Source organism: Ricinus communis, chromosome 1 (assembly GCF_019578655.1).
Source record: "Ricinus communis isolate WT05 ecotype wild-type chromosome 1, ASM1957865v1, whole genome shotgun sequence".
Classification (NCBI taxonomy): Eukaryota; Viridiplantae; Streptophyta; class Magnoliopsida; order Malpighiales; family Euphorbiaceae; genus Ricinus; species Ricinus communis.
Genome location: NC_063256.1, coordinates 34,069,348 through 34,089,051, shown reverse-complemented (window position 1 = coordinate 34,089,051; position 19,704 = coordinate 34,069,348). Strand labels below are relative to the sequence as shown.

The following is a 19,704-nucleotide window of genomic DNA, read 5'->3' as shown; positions in this document are numbered from 1 at the left end:
ATTTGGTTGATATTTGATTGATTTTCAGATGTATGAAGAAGCATCTTTAATTTCTTTTTTTGAACTATTATTTACCTATTGAAAATAATCCACAATATTAGAAATTAACTTTTTTTTGTTGAAAAAATATTTTTAAATTCCTTGAACTCTTATTTACACGTTGAAGAGAATCTAAAATATTATGAATTAATTTTTTTGTTAAAAAATTATTTGTGTTTAAATTTACCTTGTTTTGTACTTGATTGTGGTGATTTCTATTTGTCGTTGATGTAAAAAAAATTAAAAATGAAAAGAAAATATTGAAGACATGACTGCAACTAAAAAGTGATCGGCATAGATTTTCACATTATTAGATAAAAAATAAAATAATGACTATAGAGAAATTATAATATAATAAAATTAATTTTATAATTATTTGATAAAAAAGAACCTATCAAAAAGAAAAATAATAAAAAATATCGATATATTAATTTTATATTTTTATTTTAAGATATTTATTACTTGAAGATATTTATATTTTATTTTTACAAAAATATAAAAATCTCACAACAATTTGTGATAAATGTAATACTTATTTAATTTTAATTATGAAGGTAAATCAGTGTAAAATATTAAAATTAAAACTTAACAAATAATTAAATTTATAGAGAAAAAAATGAATGACTAATTACTACAAAGACTATCATATGTTTTAGAAATTCAAAAATATGTGTCACCATTACTTCAAATATAATGTTTTAATTTGAAAAAATATTTATTTAAGATTTTAATTTAATAAATAAGTTATAGACAGCGTTCCAAGACAAATAGTGGTTAAAACATGTAACTGTGACAATTTTAGAACTTTAAAATATTAAAAGTATTTTTTAGTAAACTAAGCATATTGGCTAATTAAGAAAATGTAATTATATTGATAATATAGGCTATAACTTTTAAAATTTAAAAAAATATGAAAAAAATGAAAAATAAGAAATTACTTTCTCTTGAACAATACATGTGGCACTTATAAAAACACTTAAAGAAACACATGAAATTGAGTTGAAAAATTAAGAGGGATTTTTTACAAAAACATTTAGCTTAAAAGAGGATTTTTGTGAGCTTTTGTTTTTGCTAGTAAAAATATTATTGACATGATAAAAAAGGAAATTTATGTAAATACCCCAAATTTTTATCTTCATTAGACAAGCTTATATAGAGGTGAGCACGGTTTGGAAAAATTCAGAAATTTAAAAATTTTTAGAATCGTATTAGATATTAGAAATTTCAAAATTAGATCTCCAGAATCATACTGCAGTATAAATATTTATGTCTGAAACGTACCAATTTTGTGGGACCGTCTATTATGGATATTTCGGTCTAATAAGACAGTTTGATAAAAACAATATAGTAAATTTTTTATTTTAAATAATTAAAAACATATTTTTAGCTTAAATCAATTGGGCTGAAGTTAATTTAAAATATATATAACAAAAAATAAAAATCATCATAATTACATTATACTTGTATTCAACACATATATATTAGAGAAGCATATTTGGTATCAGAGCCTATTGGGTTCCGGGAAAGAAGCATCATCTGCATAAAAAAGATTTTAAACTCATTTTAATCTGCATCATATCACTGATAAACAAGCACTGTTCATTTATGCACAGTAGTAAGTCCCGTTTGGTGTAAGGGCAGTAAATCTGTTGGCTTGGTTCATGTTTGTTTAGAAAGTAATTTTGGTTTATTTTAAAATGAATTTAGAACCATTTTTCTGTAGATCTTCTTCTTTTTCAAACTCTTCTACCTCTGAGTCCTCAAGGTACAAAGGTTTAGTAAATAGTTAAGAAATCACTATTGAAGATTTTACAAAGCATATTGATGATTGGGAAATACCCAAAGTCCAAAAGAAACAAATTTATGAATTTTCAAAGTTTCCTCTCTTCAAAACTGATTTTACTATCAAAACTGAAGAAAGAGATATTCAGATTTCAAAGCCTTTTGAAGAAATTTATCTTTTAAATCCAAAGATCCTCCAGAAGCATAAAGAAAAAGATTATAAGTATATCCATATAAGCCTTGTCCAGGTAGGAATAAAGCCCCCTTACCAGAGAAGGTTTAGATACTTCCATCTTAACAGTCCTTAAAGATGCTAGGTTTACAAATTTTTATGATTCTTTATTAGGTACTGTTGAGTCGAGCCTCAATAAAGGACCAATTTCTTTCAATTGTTTTCCAAACATTACAATTTCATTAAATGATAAAAATATTTTAAAAAGCATTGTTCTTCAAATAAAGACACATAATTACAAAATGCTTGAAGGATCTATTCCGATAGCATTGATTTTCAAAATACATTACAAAGCCATGATTTCTACTTTTGGTTCAAAACACAAGCTCCATTCACCAAAAGGAAAAACCTTATTCCTTCAAACAGATCTCTCCAAATCCAACGCAACAATTCCAAAAACCATTCAATGGAAAGACATCACTCTACCAGAAGAATGGATCCTTGAAGGTGCAACCCAACCTGAATCCCCAAAGCAAACAGAACCAAATACAAATCTCAAAAATATAACCCAATTCCCAGATGGAAAAGTAAAGCTTACATTCAACAGAAAATCAACCTCTTCTAGATTTTCTGATGATGATTCTTCAACATCAACCATAGATATTGGAAGAGTATCAAAAATACCTTCTATTATTTATGCTCCTTACAAAGAACCAACTCCATCTCAAACACAACCCCGATTTTCAACATCTGATTTACCAAATACAAACAATATACTTCAGAATGTTGATTACCAAAGCAATATCCCCAGACCAGTCTACAATGAACCAAAGAAAGATAATGAGGATATAGAGATCGTCTCTACCTCCTCTTCACCATCACCATCTGCCATAACACAAAATCTAGAAGCAGAAATCAACATGATTTCAAAAGATTTTCAAATTGACAAAAAGCTTTTACATGAAGATTTCTATTCAAAGAAAAACCATTCTAAAAAACTTTGCTTTTTTAAGAATTTTTTACAAGAAAAAGACAGTATTCAAGAAAGATACTATCATTTTTGCATTCAAAACAAAGTCCAAATCAAATTTTTTGATTGGTTTCAAATTTATTGCAAAGAAAATAGTATTCTTTATCCTTTCAAAGAAAAGATCATTAGTCCTGTCACGGTAAGAAACAAGGCTCCAGAGTGGAAGGTCGGAGAAAACCTAACCATCCAATCTGAACATCCTCCCCTTAGGAAGATAACCATTCCTTATGGAGAGAATGAGATAGAGGCCACACCTTACAAATTGATAGGAGAAGATCTTGAGAAGAATGTCAAGAATATTGTTCAACAGAACAATTTCTCGAATACCTATCTTAACACAATAGGGAAGCAGCTTGTTAGGATAGAAAGCCAGATCCAAAAACCTCCTATAGTCTTCACCTCTCCAATCCCCAACACTGAACATCCAAAAGAGATAAGCCAATCGGAAAAGCTCAAAAATCCAGTCTTCAAACACTACCAAATCTCAAAGCCTAGCCAAGATCAATTTCAAAAGCAAACTGAGTTTGCTAGAGCAGTCAGAGAACAGCTTAGCAAATTAGCAACTTCTGAATCCTCCAAAAACCTAGTACCAAATACTCCTCAAAGCAGTAGGAATATCAGTGCTTTAGATCAAGCCCAAAGCGATGAATCCAATGATTCAGAGCTTGAAAGTCTCATTGACAAACCATCCAACATCAACAGATTGGGATGGCAAGCCCCTAGATTAACCCGGCATACTCCTAGGAGTACTGCTCCGGATCTAGGAATAGAAAAAAGGAACAATATCCTAACCCAGTCTAGATTCAATGCCTCCTCCGTCTATGAATGGAATATAGATGGAATGTCGGAATACAACATTCTTGGTCTCTTACAACAGATGACCATGGCAGCAAATGCCTACAAAACCCAAAGCGGTACCTCTGATAGAGCAATTGCTGAGCTCCTAATAGCTGGATTTTCTGGCCAGCTTAGAGGATGGTGGGATTACCATCTCACACAAGCACAACAGCCCCAAATCCTAGGTGCCATCCAAACCACAATAGAAGGGATCCCCATCTTAGATGAATTAGGAAATCCAATTGAGGATGCTGTGTCAACCTTGATCCTAACGATTTTCCTTCACTTCATAGGAGACCCTTCTCTTCTGAAAGATAAGAATGCTGAGCTTCTCAGCAATCTTACCTACAAAAAGCTTAGCAATTTCCAAACCTACAAAGACACCTTCCTAACCAGAGTCATGCTTAGGGAAGATTCAAGCCAACCTTTTTGGAAAGAGAAGTTCTTAGCTGGTTTACCTAAGATTCTAGGTGAAAGAGTTAGGAATACCATAAGAGAAGCCCATAATGGCCAGATCCCTTATGATTTCTACACTTATGGTGAATTAGTTAGCTCACCCAGAAAGAAGGATTAAAGATATGCCATGACCTTAAGCTCCAAAGATAGCTCAAATGGGAGATGAAAAAGACTAGGCAAGAACTAGGTAGTTTTTACAACCAATTTGAGTATAATCCCATAAAGCCCTCTACTACCTGCAAAGGGAAATGCAAAGAAGATTTTTTCAAATCTTTTAAGAAAAAATAATTTTTCAAAAATAGAAAGACTCCTAAAAATAAGGAGAATTTCTACAAAAAGCCATCTTCTTCTAAATTTCCAAAACAAAATTTCAAAAGAGATTTTAGTAAAATTACATGCTTTAAATGTGGCAAGAAAGGCCATACTTCAAAGTATTGTAAGTTTTCCAAAAAACTCCATGAGCTCCAAATAGAAGAAGAAGTTTTAACAAAAATTTATGCTCTTCTAGTTGATTCCTCTGAATCAGAATTCTCGAATAATGAGGAAGAATTTCAAATTGATGAAATCAAAACCTCATCCGATTATTCTGAAACAGATTCTGAAAGTATTTCAAAGAATATTAATATGCTCACTAGGCAACAAGAAGCTCTTCTTGAAGCCGTGAAACATATTAATGATCCTCAAATCCAAAAACAGGTTTTGAAAGAGATTTTAAAAACTGAATCCCTTGTCCCTTCTTCTAGTAAGAATACTTATGATCTTACTATGATTTTGGATAAAGGAAAAAAGCTGAAAAACCCTCTTCCTACCGTTCAAGAACTTCAAAAAGAAATCAAAGCCATCAAAACAGAGCTCAAAGATTTGAAAGAAAAACAACAAAATGATTCTGTTTTGCTTCAAAGTCTGATCCTCAAACAGAATAGTGATTCTGATTCTGAAGAGGAAAATGATTTTCAAAACCTTGAAGTTTCTGAAAATGTTCCAGAAAACTTCATTAATGAGGAAAATGATTTTCAAAACCTTGAAGTTTCTGAAAATGTTCCAGAAAACTTCATTAATGTTTTAAAAGAAATTACTTCAAGGAAATATTTGATCCAAATAAAGCTTGTTTTCCCTGGTGATTTCCAGATAGAAACCATCGCTTTGTTCGATACAGGAGCAGACCTCAACTGTATCAACTGTGAGCTGGTTCCTAAAAGGTATTATCATGATACTAAAGAAAGGCTAACTTCAGCCAATAGTTCAAAGATTAAGATTGCAGGTAAAACTGAAGCCGCAATTCTTAATAATAACATTGCTTTAAAAAATGTTTTCATTCTTACAAAAGATCTTCAGCAAACGGTTATTTTGGGAACTCCCTTTATCAATCTTATTACTCCTTTTAAAGTAACTACTGCTGGTATTATTTTTAAAGCCAAAGATTCAAAGATTATTTTCCCTTTTATAGAAAAACCCAAAAAGAGAAATCTCAATCTCATTAAAGCCCATTCGATTTACAATTTTGAGATAAATGCTTTGATCAAAGGAAAACAAACCCAGCTTTCCCATTTGAAACAAGATATGGGTTTAAAAAGAATCCAAGATCAAATGCAAAATGATTTTGTCCAAAGAAAAATCTCTGATTTACAAAAGAAGATTGAAAATGAACTCTGTTCTGATCTTCCAAATGCTTTTTGGAAAAGAAAATAACATATGGTAGATTTACCATATGAAAACGATTTTTCTGATAAGCAAATTCCTACCAAAGCAAGACCCATCCAGATGAATAAGTCTTTAGAAAGCCATTGTAGATTAGAAATCAAAGACCTATAACAGAAAGGTTTGATTACAAAGTCTAGATCCCCCTGGTCTTGTGCAGCTTTCTATGTCAACAAGAATAGTGAGATAGAAAGAGGAACACCTAGGTTGGTGATCAATTACAAGCCTTTGAATAAAGCCCTAAAGTGGATTAGGTATCCAATTCCAAACAAAAAAGATCTTCTTCAAAAGCTTCATTCTGCATTCATTTTTTCAAAGTTTGATATGAAATCAGGATTTTGGCAAATCCAGATTCATCCAAAAGACAGATACAAAACTGCTTTTACAGTTCCATTTGGCCAGTACGAATGGAATGTGATGCCATTCGGATTGAAAAATGCTCCTTCTGAATTTCAAAAAATCATGAATGACATTTTTAATCCTTATTCAAAGTTTTGCATTGTCTACATTGATGATGTGTTAATCTTTTCAAATTCCATAGAACAACATTTCAAACACTTAGAAACATTTTTCTATGTTGTTAAAAAGAGTGGTTTAGTGGTTTCAAAATCCAAGATATCTCTATTTCAAACAAAAATTAGATTTCTTGGACACTATATCTCCCGGGGAACTATCACCCCAATTGAAAGATCTTTAGCATTCACTTCAAAGTTTTCAGACAAAATTTTGGAAAAAACACAATTATAAAGATTTCTTGGAAGTTTAAATTATGTCATGGATTTCTATCCAAATTTAAACTGTCTTGCAAAACCCCTTCATGATAGGTTAAGGAAAAATCCCCCTGCATGGACCGATGAGCATACAAAAATTGTCCAAAGCATAAAAAAGTAAGTTTTAGAAATTCCATGTTTACACCTAGCTGATCCATCTGCATTCAAAATTGTTGAAACTGATGCATTCAATTTAGGTTATAGTGGGATTCTTAAACAAGTCCAAAATAACAAAGAATGTATTGTCCAGTTTACTTCTGCACACTGGAATGATACACAAAAGAATTACTCAACTATCAAAAAAGAAATTCTTTCGATAGTTTTGTGTATTTCAAAATTTCAAAGTGATCTTTTAAATCAAAAATTTCTTTTAAGGATTGATTGCAAATCTGCAAAAGAAGTTTTACAAAAAGATGTTCAAAATATAGCTTCCAAACAAATTTTTGCCAGATGGCAAGCTATTCTTTCTATTTTTGACTTTGAAATCGAATACATAAGAGGAGATTCGAATTCAATTCCAGACTTTCTAACCAGAGAGTTTCTTCAAAAATAGGAGTGAAAAATGCCGAGAAAATCAAAATCAAAAGAAGAAAAATCGACAGCAAGTTCAAAGACTGTCCAAAGCCCAAAGAAGGAAATTTTGCCTTCTTCTTCAAAGCCCATCAGAACCTGGACCGAAATCATCCAGGAAGAAATTGATCAAAGCAAAACTGATCCGGCCCAACAACAAGTCCAAATCCAGGAATGGCTTGCACAGCAAGACCCTGAATTCCTTAAAAGGGTTGAAGAATATTCAAAGCAAATGATACAATTTCAACTAGAAGCATCTCCAAAGTCATCCTTCTCCTCCAACAAGGGTAAAGGTATACTCTCTATCCCTTTTTCAAAAACTGAGATAGAAATTTTCCCTCAAAACCTATCTCAGAGTTCTAAAAGCATTTCAAAGCCCAACTCTCAAGAAATAGTTTTGTCACAAATAAAACGTTTTAAATCCAACGAATATATAGAAAAATAAAATTTTCAAAGCATTTTAACTGTTGAGGAAGGATTCTGTACAGAAAGCCCCTCAAAACTGATTTTAAAGATTTTCCCCCCAGGATAGTATTTCAAGCCCTGGAATATTTCAAAGCCTCAATCCTATTACCAGTCTATCCTTGAGATAACTGGTTCTGCAAAATTCAAACATTTTAAAAAACACAAAGACCATAAAGACCCTGCATATTCTACATGCACTATACAAAGAATCCTTCACCCTACAGATTGGGAAATGGATTTACACTCTTCAAGATCTTTCCCAACTTCCCTTCAAAGAACCTACCCTTCAAACCTCAATACTTCCTTCAACTATTGGGATTACCAACAAGCTTGGTTCAATACCTTTCTTCTCCAAAACGAAGGACAAAGCCATTCTTGGCTTTTCTACTTCGATACAAGCTTTATTCAAACTTCAAAGATCCCCTACTGGTTCAAACAATGGTGGAATTATTATGGCAATGTCCCTGAAACCATAATTCCAGAAGTCCTACTTTGTTTAACCTTTTCAAAGCCCACTACAAGCCAAACAAAATAGAACGACGTTTTCCCCCGTTACTTCTATTTTGTTCAAATTTCTTTCTCCCCTGGGTATGTGTTTGGTATTTCCATTTCAATCAAGCACAAGATGGAGAAATCATTCTTACCTGTAGATTCAAAGTCAAATGGTGGGATAAATTTAACCACCAATATAAATTATCCCTCAAATCTGTCCAAAGCTTCCTTTCAAAACATAGCTTCTTGCCACCCCCAAAAGAACAAACCACTTTCTTGGCACAAAAGTCCTTTATAATTCCAAAGCTAGCAGCAGCCCAAACAGAAGAGGATTTCTTACAGTTGATCAAACAATTGTCAGAAACCGCTTCTTCCAAAGGAAAACCAAAAGCCTCATCTTCCTCCTCCAGCACCAGCTCGGCGGCAATCGACCTGGATGGTGACTCAAACGAGGATGACTGTTTTGGAATTTTCAAGCCCATTAAATGACATCCCTGTAAAGCCCATTGGTTGAAAACCAGAAATGGCAGCCCAAAAATATTTTCAAAGAGGGCCAAAAGGCCCAATAAAAAAAAGAAAGAAAAGAAAAAAGACAAAAGAAAAGCAAATTATTCTTTTTCAAAGCATGGCCGACAACTTTCTCAAAAGATGTAAAGCATCTTACTTCATTATCACAAGACTACAAGAACAAGTGGAGCCCTCTTTATTCCACTAAGAAGAGCATCCAAAGCTTCAATGAGAGCATCCAAAGCTTGAAGACCTCTATATATAGAGGAGTTCCTCTTAAAAGAAGGCAGACTGAAAAATACGAAGAAAAACCTCTTCTATTCTTCAAGTCGCACAAAGAAGAAGAAATATAGAAAGAAAAGAGAGAAAATAGAGTGAGAGAGAGATAGTGAGAAGAAACACTTTCCCTCTTGTATTCTTTTCTTCCTCTTGTAAGTTATATTTCTCTAGTTTAAAGCTTTCAAAGTTACATTCAAAGTTTGTATATTTGTTTCAAAGTTTATGTTCAAAGTTTGTGAGTATCAATAAAGTTTATCTTCTTTATCTACCTTTTAAGATTTAACAAGCGTATGCTTTGTGCTTGCCTCGTCTGAGGATCCTGCGCACCAGAAACTTGTTGATCTATTTCTGTTTTTCTTTACCCTCTATCTTGTGATATATATATATACTAAACTAAACATTTACAATATTTTGTTGTCCAACTGGTAAATATATTTCATCTAATCCCTCTAATGTAATATAGTGTTGTTTTATTAAAAGAGATTAATAAAAATTCTATTTTATTAATTATTTAAAAGACTCGTTACTAATAATAATTATTTTATAAATATGATTAATGTCATAATAGCACTACATCATAATAAGTTAATAATGTAATACCCGGCAATTTTTTCTTTAATAATGATAACATTAATAATAATTGATAAATAAATTTTACTTTATTTTACTTGGTTTGAATTGGAATGATTTAAATGGAATTTTGAATTTTTATGTTAGACAAATAAAGAAGTTATTTTCTATATCCAATTAGTTTGATTTTTAAGAAATTAATTAAGTAAATTCTTTGAGAAATAAATTATATTTTTGGTTATTCAAATTTTTCTCCTAAATGAATATATTTAAATTAAATTCTATGTTTGAGAAGTTTGGAAAAAATTTGTAAAGAATATTTTATAAAAGAATTTTTGGGGAAAATGGCATTTTAATTAGCTAATGGTATTAAATTTTAATTGAAAAATATTTAGCAAATTGATTAATTAAATTAATTGTGTGTTAGGATTAAATTGAAAAATTAATTTGAAATAAGGATTAAAAGTATAATTTTATTAATATGGGGTTTTAATGAAAATTTATAAGTTTGGTATTTTTGTAATTAAATATGTCAGCAAGGTCTTTTTGATAATTTTACATTTAAAAGCAAGGGTAAATATGTAATTTGTATATTTTCAATAATTTCAATTTGGGCCAAATTAAATAGTTAGGGGCTTAATTGAAAAGTTAAAGAAAAGTTCAAGGGTTAATTAAAAATTTTGCAGAATGAAATTGTTGTAATTAAAAAAGTTTAGGGATTAAATAGAAAAGATGATAAGTTCAGGGACTGAAAGTTGATATGGAGAGAAAAAAAAAAGAAAGAAAAGAAGAAAAAGAGAAAGGGATGATCGAGGGGGGAGGAAGGGAAGCTTTTGCTGCCGGAAGTGGTTAGTAAGGGCGGAGGGCGTGCGGAGGCCGTCGAGCTTCGGCAAGGAGCGCTCCAGCGTCATTGCCGAGCTTCGAGGAGTGCTCTAGCCGCCGCGCTTATCTTCGCTCTATCCGCTTGTCGCCATCGCCGGTACCGGTTGTCGAAGCAGCCGAGTTAGCAAGCATGGTAGTAACTCCGGCAACCATTTTAGTGGTTCTAGTTTCAAATGGCCAGCGGCCGGTGGGTTTCTTCGAGGATAACATCAAATGTGAAGGTTGTTGAGGAAGGAGATCCAGCAAGAAGAGCTTGTAAGGACAGTTCGGTTTTTGGAGTTTTTCTGGCTAGTGCCGTTGACCTTCGGACGATCTGAACACGCATTCGGACTCTCCTCGTCACAAGCTTTCCAACGGCAGTAGTTTCGTAGCAATCGAACTCCGTTTGTAAATCGACGGTCGAGATCGTCCGTAAATCTCTTCGGATGATCGAGGGTAGGATCGGAAGATCGGAAGCGGGGATCGTCATCAGCGCGTCGTTTCGAGTCCGTTGGTGTGTTCAGATCATCAATCGGACTTCGGCGGCTAGAGGCGAGTCAACCGAGCTATCAAGCGTCTCGATAATTTTTTTTGACTCGTTGATTTTAGAATTCTTTGGTAAAGTTATATGTTTATTGAATTGTATTGAGTATTAGAAAATATTATGAGTCAAAATAATTATTTGTTGGACTGCCTGCCTTAGGCCATGTTTTGGGATGTGTGGCGGAGTCGGGAAAAATATTGAAGTCTTAGGGACCCGACACCCGTTGTATTAAATTATTGAATATTTAAAGTGTTTTTTTGGCAAGTCCTGGACCTATTTTACAGGGGGTAAACGTCCGTGTTGTAGGAGAGGTTTTGCCAAATTTTCGGTAGAATTTACCCGAGTCGAGATTCTTAGACAGTCAATCCTAGAAATCTAGACCTAGGGTTAATTGTCAACTGTTTCAGCGTTATTGATAAATTCTTTCCATGATTAGATAATCTGTCTGTTCGGCTCGCTCCATCCGAAGCATCGGAGCAGAGCTAGGAGGTCGTCAAAGCTGTGAGTTAAAATCATATATCTGCTATGCACATGTCATGCAAATTTTAAATAGTTATTGTGATTAAATGATTGCAAGTTAAATTATTCATTTAATTGTTATTCATATGTATCGTGCTCCTTGATTACTATTCATATATATATATATATATATATATATATATCATGTTCTTCATCACTGAATTTGTTATTGTCTGATGACTTGGGATGGGACGGCAGTAGAACATATTAGTTTGATGAGTGTACCGGTATAGATTCGAGAGTGATAGAAAAAGGGCAAATTAGTAAATTTAAAAAGGAAAGTTTAGGACTTGCCCTGGTCGAGCATCGCTCTCTGGGCTTAGTAGAGTGTGGTTGCCGGAGTAAAAGTCCCTGATCGAGCATTGTTCTCTGGGCGCCGGCTTATTTGGAAACCTAAGTGACTAGACTGGAGGTAAGGTCCCTGGTGGAGCTTCGCTCTCTCGGCGCCAGTCTTATTGGAATAAGAGAGCCGAAATACTAAGGCTGATAGTGAAAATTAAGTGACCGGACGGGAGTTAAGGACCTTGGTCGAGCTTCGCTCTCTGGGCGCCAGTTCTGTTGGAATGAGATTAGTCGAGATGTTAGAGTTGAGATTAGTCGAGATGTCAGTGTTGAGATTGATCGAGATGTTAGTGTTGGGATTAGGGTTCTACTGAAGTACTCCGTCCCATATTATGTGAAAACTATTTTATTTAAGCATGATCTAATGTTTATTTCGCGATCGAATAAATCGCTCCTGATACGGAAAAAAAAAATCCATTGTTTAGTTTTAAAAAAAAAATTTCTGACTTTTCTCGTTCATTAAAATTTCAATTTAAATGAAAGAATTTTTATATTTTATTTTTAATGGGATTCTATTAGAATAGAAAAAAGCTTGGTTAACCGTATTCTAAAACATGGAAAAAAACCCGACCCAAGAGTACCCATTTTATTTTGGGAATGTCAACGTATCCGGGAAAAAATGACTTTTTTTTTCTTATTTTATTGTATTAGCAAATAATTTTTTTTCCACAACAATCAACAAACATTTATCGAATTTGATATTGGAATAATTTCAAAGGTTTTCCTTGACTTTAACGAAATTTTTGATATTATTTTTCTATTTCTTAATTTAAATAAATGTGTTATTGAAGTATTTGCAATTATTTTTGGATATATGATTTTAACTCACTCTCGAGACTGACAGCCTCAATTTTACTGTTTTTCAGATCCGTGATTGTTAGTCTTTTCGCGGCTCTTATCAAGCAACTCGACTCCTTCATCATCGGGTGACGTGTTTAATTCAGTTTTTCTGACTTGTAAAAATTTAGATTCTCCGTAGTAGAAATAGTAGATATATATCAGTTGTAATTTTCTGTAGTTTCGGGTATCGCCTAATTCTTATGGCAAACAGAATTAATTATGTAAAATTTAACGGTTAAGATAAATTGTGGTATCAATAATATTAGATGAGATTTATTTAAGTCAGTGAATGTCAGGCTTACTACGAGATTCGGTAGCCTTATGCCTACCCATTCCCTAGTTCCGGTCACGGACCCACAGATGGGGTCGTGACAAATAAGTTAATTTGTTTGGTACCAGAATAATTTCTTATTATTAAAATTTTAAAAAAACATTAAATCCTATATTTTTTAATTAAATAAATAATGATGATGTCAACTTAAAATTTTACTAAAAGTTGAGATAAAATTAAAAAATAAATAATATTGTGATAAATATAAACTTAGGAATGTGTATTTAGTTAAGACTTTTATAAACTTTTTTTTTAAATGAATTACTTTTAAAGACTTTCTGAACTTTTAATGACTTTTAGAGAGTTTATGATTTGATGAATGACTTTCACAGACTTTATTTAAAAATACTTTTATAGACATTGGTAGATTTTTATTGATTTTCACAAACTATGATTTATCTATTATTTAATTATTTAAAAATAAATTTAATCATTTTACTTTTATTATTTTTTTCATTTTTGTATGTTTACTTTAACCATTATTCCATATAATATTATATGTAAAGTAATGAACATCATTTCATTATTGTAAAATTGATACCAATTTTTAATTTTTTATCTCACAACATGAATATTTTTTTTTATCAAGATAATAATTCATTTTAAAAAAATTATTATATTACAATTTGTCTCCAATTAAACCACCAAATTTATGTCATATTTGTTATATTTTATTTATTACTTATTTGATAAATACATAAACCAATAATATTCACGCTTACTAAATTATTTGATAAATACTTAAACCGACAATTATATTTACCAACAGAAAAAAATTATTCAAATAATCTTCCTAATAAAACCTAGAAGTTTATAAATAGTGGAGTTGCTTGCTCAAAATAATTCATTAAATATTTTGTTTTAAATGCATATTCTTTACGAGGGTCTTTTTAAAATTAATAAAAACTTTTAATTAATTTTAATATGTGTAAATATAAAAAAATATTATTAATAAATAATTTTTAACTTCTAAAATTTAATCTAATTTCTTATATCTTTTAAAACGGAGAATATAATAAAGAAAAATAAAGACGATAATGCAGAAAAATTTAAAAAGAAGAAAGATGAGTTTAAAAAAAAAGTCTATTAAAATCTTAAAGAAAAATGAAAGCGAAATATTGAGAATTCTTATTTATAAAAATGCATAAAAAGCTTATAAAAGTATGTAAAAATCAATGACTTTTTAAATACTATATTACTTTTAAAGATTTTATAAAAATTATAATTAAATACTCCTTAATTTTTATAGATTATTTAAAAAGTTTTAAAAGTCTATATTGAAACCCCATAACTTATAGAGGGTTTTTCAAAATTACTATTAAATACATCTTAACTTTAAAACTCCATCAGAGTTTTTAAAAGTATTAACTGAATACACCATCTTTAGTGTTTCTATTTTAGATTTGAGCCATTGAGCTTGTATTTATTAGAATAAAATTGTAAAACTTTGTATTTAGCAAGGCTTTTATGTTTAATTTTTAATTTGATATTAAGATTTGAACTTATTTATTATAAAGATAATTACATTTATATATATATATGTCACGACCCGATCTGTGGGCCCATGACCGGCATTAGGGAATGGATAGGCGTAAGGTTACCGAATCCCATAGTAAGCCTGATACTCACTAACTCAATTAAATCTCATCTAATATTACTGATGCCATAATTATTTTAACCGTTAAATTTTACATATTTAATTCGGTCTGTCAGAAGAATTAGGTGAGACCTGAGATCACACAAAATTACAACTAATAAGTCTATTACTTTACTGCGAAGAATCTAAGATTTTACAATTTAACATACCAAATCAATTACATTACCTGATGATGAAGGAGTTGGGTTGCTAGATAAAAGCTGCGGAAAGATTAACAATCACAGATCTGAAAAACAGTGAAATTGAGACTGTCAGTCTCGAGAGTGAGTTAAAATCATATATCCTAAAAATAGTTTCAAACACTTCAATAACACATTTATTTAATTTGAAATAAATATTAAGCCATGCAACAATATTCGTGTCATGCCATGCTTAAATAAAAGTAAAAATATAATCTTCACATACAACGGGACGGGGTACCTCAGCAGAACCTTACTCTCAACACTAACATCTCGACTAATCTCAACACTAACATCTCGACTTTCTCATTCTAACAGAACTGGCGCCCAGAGAGCGAAGCTCGACCAGGGTCCTTAACTCCAGTCTGGTCACTTAGGTTCCAAATAAGCCGGCGCTCAGAGAGCAATGCTCGACCAGGGACCTTTACTCCGGCAACACATTCTACTATGCCCAGAGAGCGATGCTCGACCAGGGCAAGTCCTAAACTTTCCTTTTTAAATTTACCATTTTACCCTTTTTCCATCACTCTTGGATTTATACCAGTGCAATCATCAAAATACTATGTTCTACTGTCGTCCCGTCCAGAGCCAACACAAAATCGATAAAATCATAATGTGCAAAAATGAAACATATATAAACAATATATAACTAAATAATCAAAATATTAATCATTTATTCAGAGATATCGCGTAAAATGTTAGCATGACACACATAAGCAGATATATGACTTTAACTCACAGCTTTAATGACCTCCTATCTCTGCTCCGATGCCTCGGGTGGAGTGAGCCAAACTGACGGATTTATCTAATCAGGAAAAACAATTTATCAATAACGCTGAAATGGCTAGATCCCTAGGACTGACTGTCTAAGAATCTCAACTCGGGTAAATTCTACCGAAAATTTGGCAGAACCTCCCCTACAATACGGACATTTACCCCCCGTAAAACTTGTCCAAGACCTACCAGAAAACACTTCAAATAATCAATATTTCATTTTAACGGGAGTCGGGTCCCCAAGACTTCATTAGTTTCCGACTCCGCCGCACATCACAAAACATGACCCAAGGCAGGCAGTCCGACAAACAATTATTTTAACACACAATATTTTTTAATACTCAATACAATTCAATAAGCATATAATTTTACCAAAGAATTCTAAAATCAATGGGGCAGAGAATTACCGAGACGCTTGATCGCTCGGTTGACTCGCCTCCAGCTGCCGGAGTCCGATCGACGATCTGAACATACCAACGGACTTGAAACAATACGTTGATGACGATCTTTGCTTTCGATCTTCCGTTTCGACCCTCGATCATCCGGAGAGATTTACAAACGATCTCGGCCGTCGATTTGCAAACGGAGTCCGATCGCCACGAAACCGGTGTCATTGTGAAGCTTGAGCTAAGAAGAGTCCGGATATACCCCCCGATCATCCAAAGCTCGCCGGAAAAGCCCGAAAACACGGTTGCCACCCACTTTCTCTCTCCACCACGAACTTCCATCTCCGGCCACCATTCGCGTCGCCGCTGCAGCCAAAAGAAATCTCACGGCGATGGGAGTCGATCGCCACGCGACTCGGTCGCCAATGCCGCCGGAAACTGTTCAGAATGGCGTTCGGAAGCCGCTGCCTTCTTCCTCGGGTCTTCAGGCTCGCCAAGCATCCACCAATGACCGTAGCCCCGAATTCTCCTTCTCCCCCGCGGCTTCTCTCTCCCCCGATCTCTTCCTTTCTTTTCTTTTCTTTTCTTTTCTTTTTCCTTCCATATCGACAATTGGCCCCCAAACATTTCTTCCTTACCATTTGGTCTCTCAACTTTTTTAATTACAATAATTTCATCTTACAAAAATTCCAATTAACCCCTAAATTTTTCTTTAGCTTTTTAATTAAGTGCCTAACTATTTGATTTGGGCCAATTTAGAATGATTGAAAATATACAATTACATATTTACCCTTGCTTTTAAATATAAAATTACCAAAAAGCCCTTACCGACATATTTAACTATAAAAATACCAAACATACAAATTTCCATTAAAACCACATATTAATAAAATTATACTTTTAATCCTTACCCCAAAATAAATTTCCAATTTAGTCCTAACATACAATTAATTTAATTAATTAATTTACTAAATATTTTTCAATTTAAAATTTAACACCACTAGCTAATTAAAATGCCCTTTTTCTAAATAATTCTTTTATAAAATATTCCTTACAAATTCTTCCATAATTCTCAAAATATAGAATTTAATTTATATATATTTGTTTGGGAAAAAAATTTGATTAACCAAAAATATAATTTATTTCTAATAGAATTTACTTAATTAATTCCTTAAAAATCAAACTAATAGGATATAGAAAATAACTCCTTTATTTGTCTAGCATTAAAATTCTCATTTAAATCATTATAATTTAAACCAAATAAAAATAAAATAAAATTTATTTAAATAAAAACTCATTTATTAATTATTATTAATATTATCATTATTAAAGAAAAATTTCGGGTATTACAATATACATATATATAAATAAATACATAATATTTTAAAATCTGTTCTAGTTTCACTTTTTTGGTTCAGAATAATATGGCATGCTTCAGTACAGTTCTCAATATGAATAACTAATATGATCTAGAACTATATTTTCAGTGCCATTCATTTTGAAAAAGGTCGAATGATCCACAAATATATATATATACACACGTAAATCTTAGTTGAGCTACATAAATATTTAATTCGGTAAACAAATACTTATTTGATAAATACTTAAACTAATAATAATCACGCTTATTAAATTATTTGATAAATACTTAAACCAACAATTATACTTATCAACAAAAAAAATTATCCAAATAATTTTTCTAATAAAATCTAAAAATCTATATATAGTGGAGTTGTTTGCTCAAAACAATTCATTAAATGCTTCATTTTAAATGCATATTTTCACGAGGGTTTTTTTTAAATTAATAAAAACTTTTAATTAATTTTTTATTTGTGTAAATACAAAAAAATATTATTAGTAAATAATTTTTAACTTCTAAAATTTCATCTAATTTCTTATATCTTTTAAGACGGAGAATATAGTAAAGAGAAATGAAGACGATAATGCAGGAAAATTAAAAATAAAAAAGATGAATTTTTTTTATAAAAAGAAGTCTATTGAAATCTTGAAAAAAAAGTGAAAGATAAATCTTGAGAATTTATATTTATAAAAATATATAAAAAATCAATAAAAGTATATAAAATTCAAATAACTTTTTAAATACTAGCTTACTTAATATCCCCTGATGTTTATAGGTTTTTTAAAAAAATTTAAAAATCTATATTGAAACTCCATGACTTAGAGAGAGTTTTTCAAAGTTACTATTGAATACATATTGACTTTAAAACTCCATTAGATTCTTTAAAAGTATTAACTGAATATACCATCTTTAATATTTCTATATTAGATTTGGGCCAATGAGCTTATATTTATTAAAATAAAATTGTTAACTCTACACTTACCAAGGTTTTTATGTTTATTTTTAAATTTGAGCTTAAGATTTAAACTTATTTATTATAAAAATAATTATATATATAAATAAATAAATAATATTTTAAAATTGATTACAGTTTCATTTTTGGTTCAAAATAATACGGCATAGTTCAAGATGCAGTTCTCAATATGAATAACTAATATGATTTAGAACCGTATATATATATATATATATATATATTTGGGCCATGCCCAAAGACTCCCATGTTCTTCTTGGTTGGACCAACCCAACCGGTGATTGTAGTCTTCCAAGAGCAAGAATTAGTCTCTTTTTTTTTTTTTTTTTTTCGGGGGGGGGGGAGGGGGGGAGGCGGGGGGAGCAAAGCTGTCAAAAGAATGAAGCAACCCAAATGATTGTTCTAGAATGGTTATTTCTTATTTGTCCGTGTTTGTCCTTTGCCTTGAAAGCAATGTTTCTCCCGATAGCTTTATCTCTAGGGGAGCGAGCCCTCTCCTTTGGATTATGTAAGTTAGGCTTCTCCGGGGGTCTTGCCTTCGCCATTATTAGGTTTAGAGTGAGGGCGCTCTTCTCGGGGAGTCTTGAGGTAGTCTGTTGGATGGATGAGGCGTCGGCTTTCCCTAGGGGCTCAAAATCTACGTCTTCATTGCCCTCACCATCCGACCCATCCAGTGAGTCCTCGGGGGGAGGGGGAACGGATTCCTTCGGAATACAGGTTCTCTTGGAATCTTATTCTTCAAAAGAAGGGGAATTATCAGTGAATCAGCCCCCCGCTGATCAAGTTGTTGTTCCGGTTCTGGAAGAAGCTGCTAGATCTCCGCACGTGGTCCCTTATCCGTATCACCCAGATTAAGTGATAGGAGGTGATTCGGTCTCTACGATCGAGCGGCGGCTCTTAGCTGTTTCTCCGACCCCGACCTACTTTGAACTAAGTCAGGCCCGAATGGAGGCCGAAGACCTATTCGAGGTCAAGGTCGAGATTGTCAGGGTCATGTTGGGCCTTCATCCAGAAGGAGATTGGATGGGACGGGGAGCCCGGGCCCTCGACAATCCCCGCACCTTCACGGGAGAACAATCCCTGGAGAAACTGATTACCCTTCTTTCGGATCTCCAAAGTGGGGGGGTCCATTCTGATTCCTTTAAGGAATTGAAAGGGAAAGTTTTCCTGCGGAGGGATGATGAAGACGAACACTCTGCCGCATAGCGAGGAGCGAGGACTACTAGTTGCAATGGAGATCATCGTGTACAACAACCTTAACCGCACAAGCCGGG

General features: G+C 32.4%; 1 long non-coding RNA gene and 1 pseudogene across 2 annotated transcripts; one reads left to right on the top strand and one right to left on the bottom strand.

The window, feature by feature from the left end:
- Positions 1–14,737: 14,737 nt before the first annotated feature.
- Positions 14,738–16,576, bottom strand: LOC125369119. 2 transcript variants are annotated; one of them, XR_007214619.1, is made up of 4 exons: positions 16,122–16,576; positions 15,680–15,745; positions 14,928–14,987; positions 14,738–14,833 (listed from the first exon to the last, which is right to left on the bottom strand). It is a non-coding gene; the product is annotated as an uncharacterized LOC125369119 (long non-coding RNA). The 2 variants fall into 2 exon arrangements; XR_007214618.1 differs by having other exon boundaries at positions 14,738–14,987.
- A 2,212-nt stretch (positions 16,577–18,788) lies between these two features.
- LOC125369048 lies at positions 18,789–19,704 on the top strand (annotated as a pseudogene).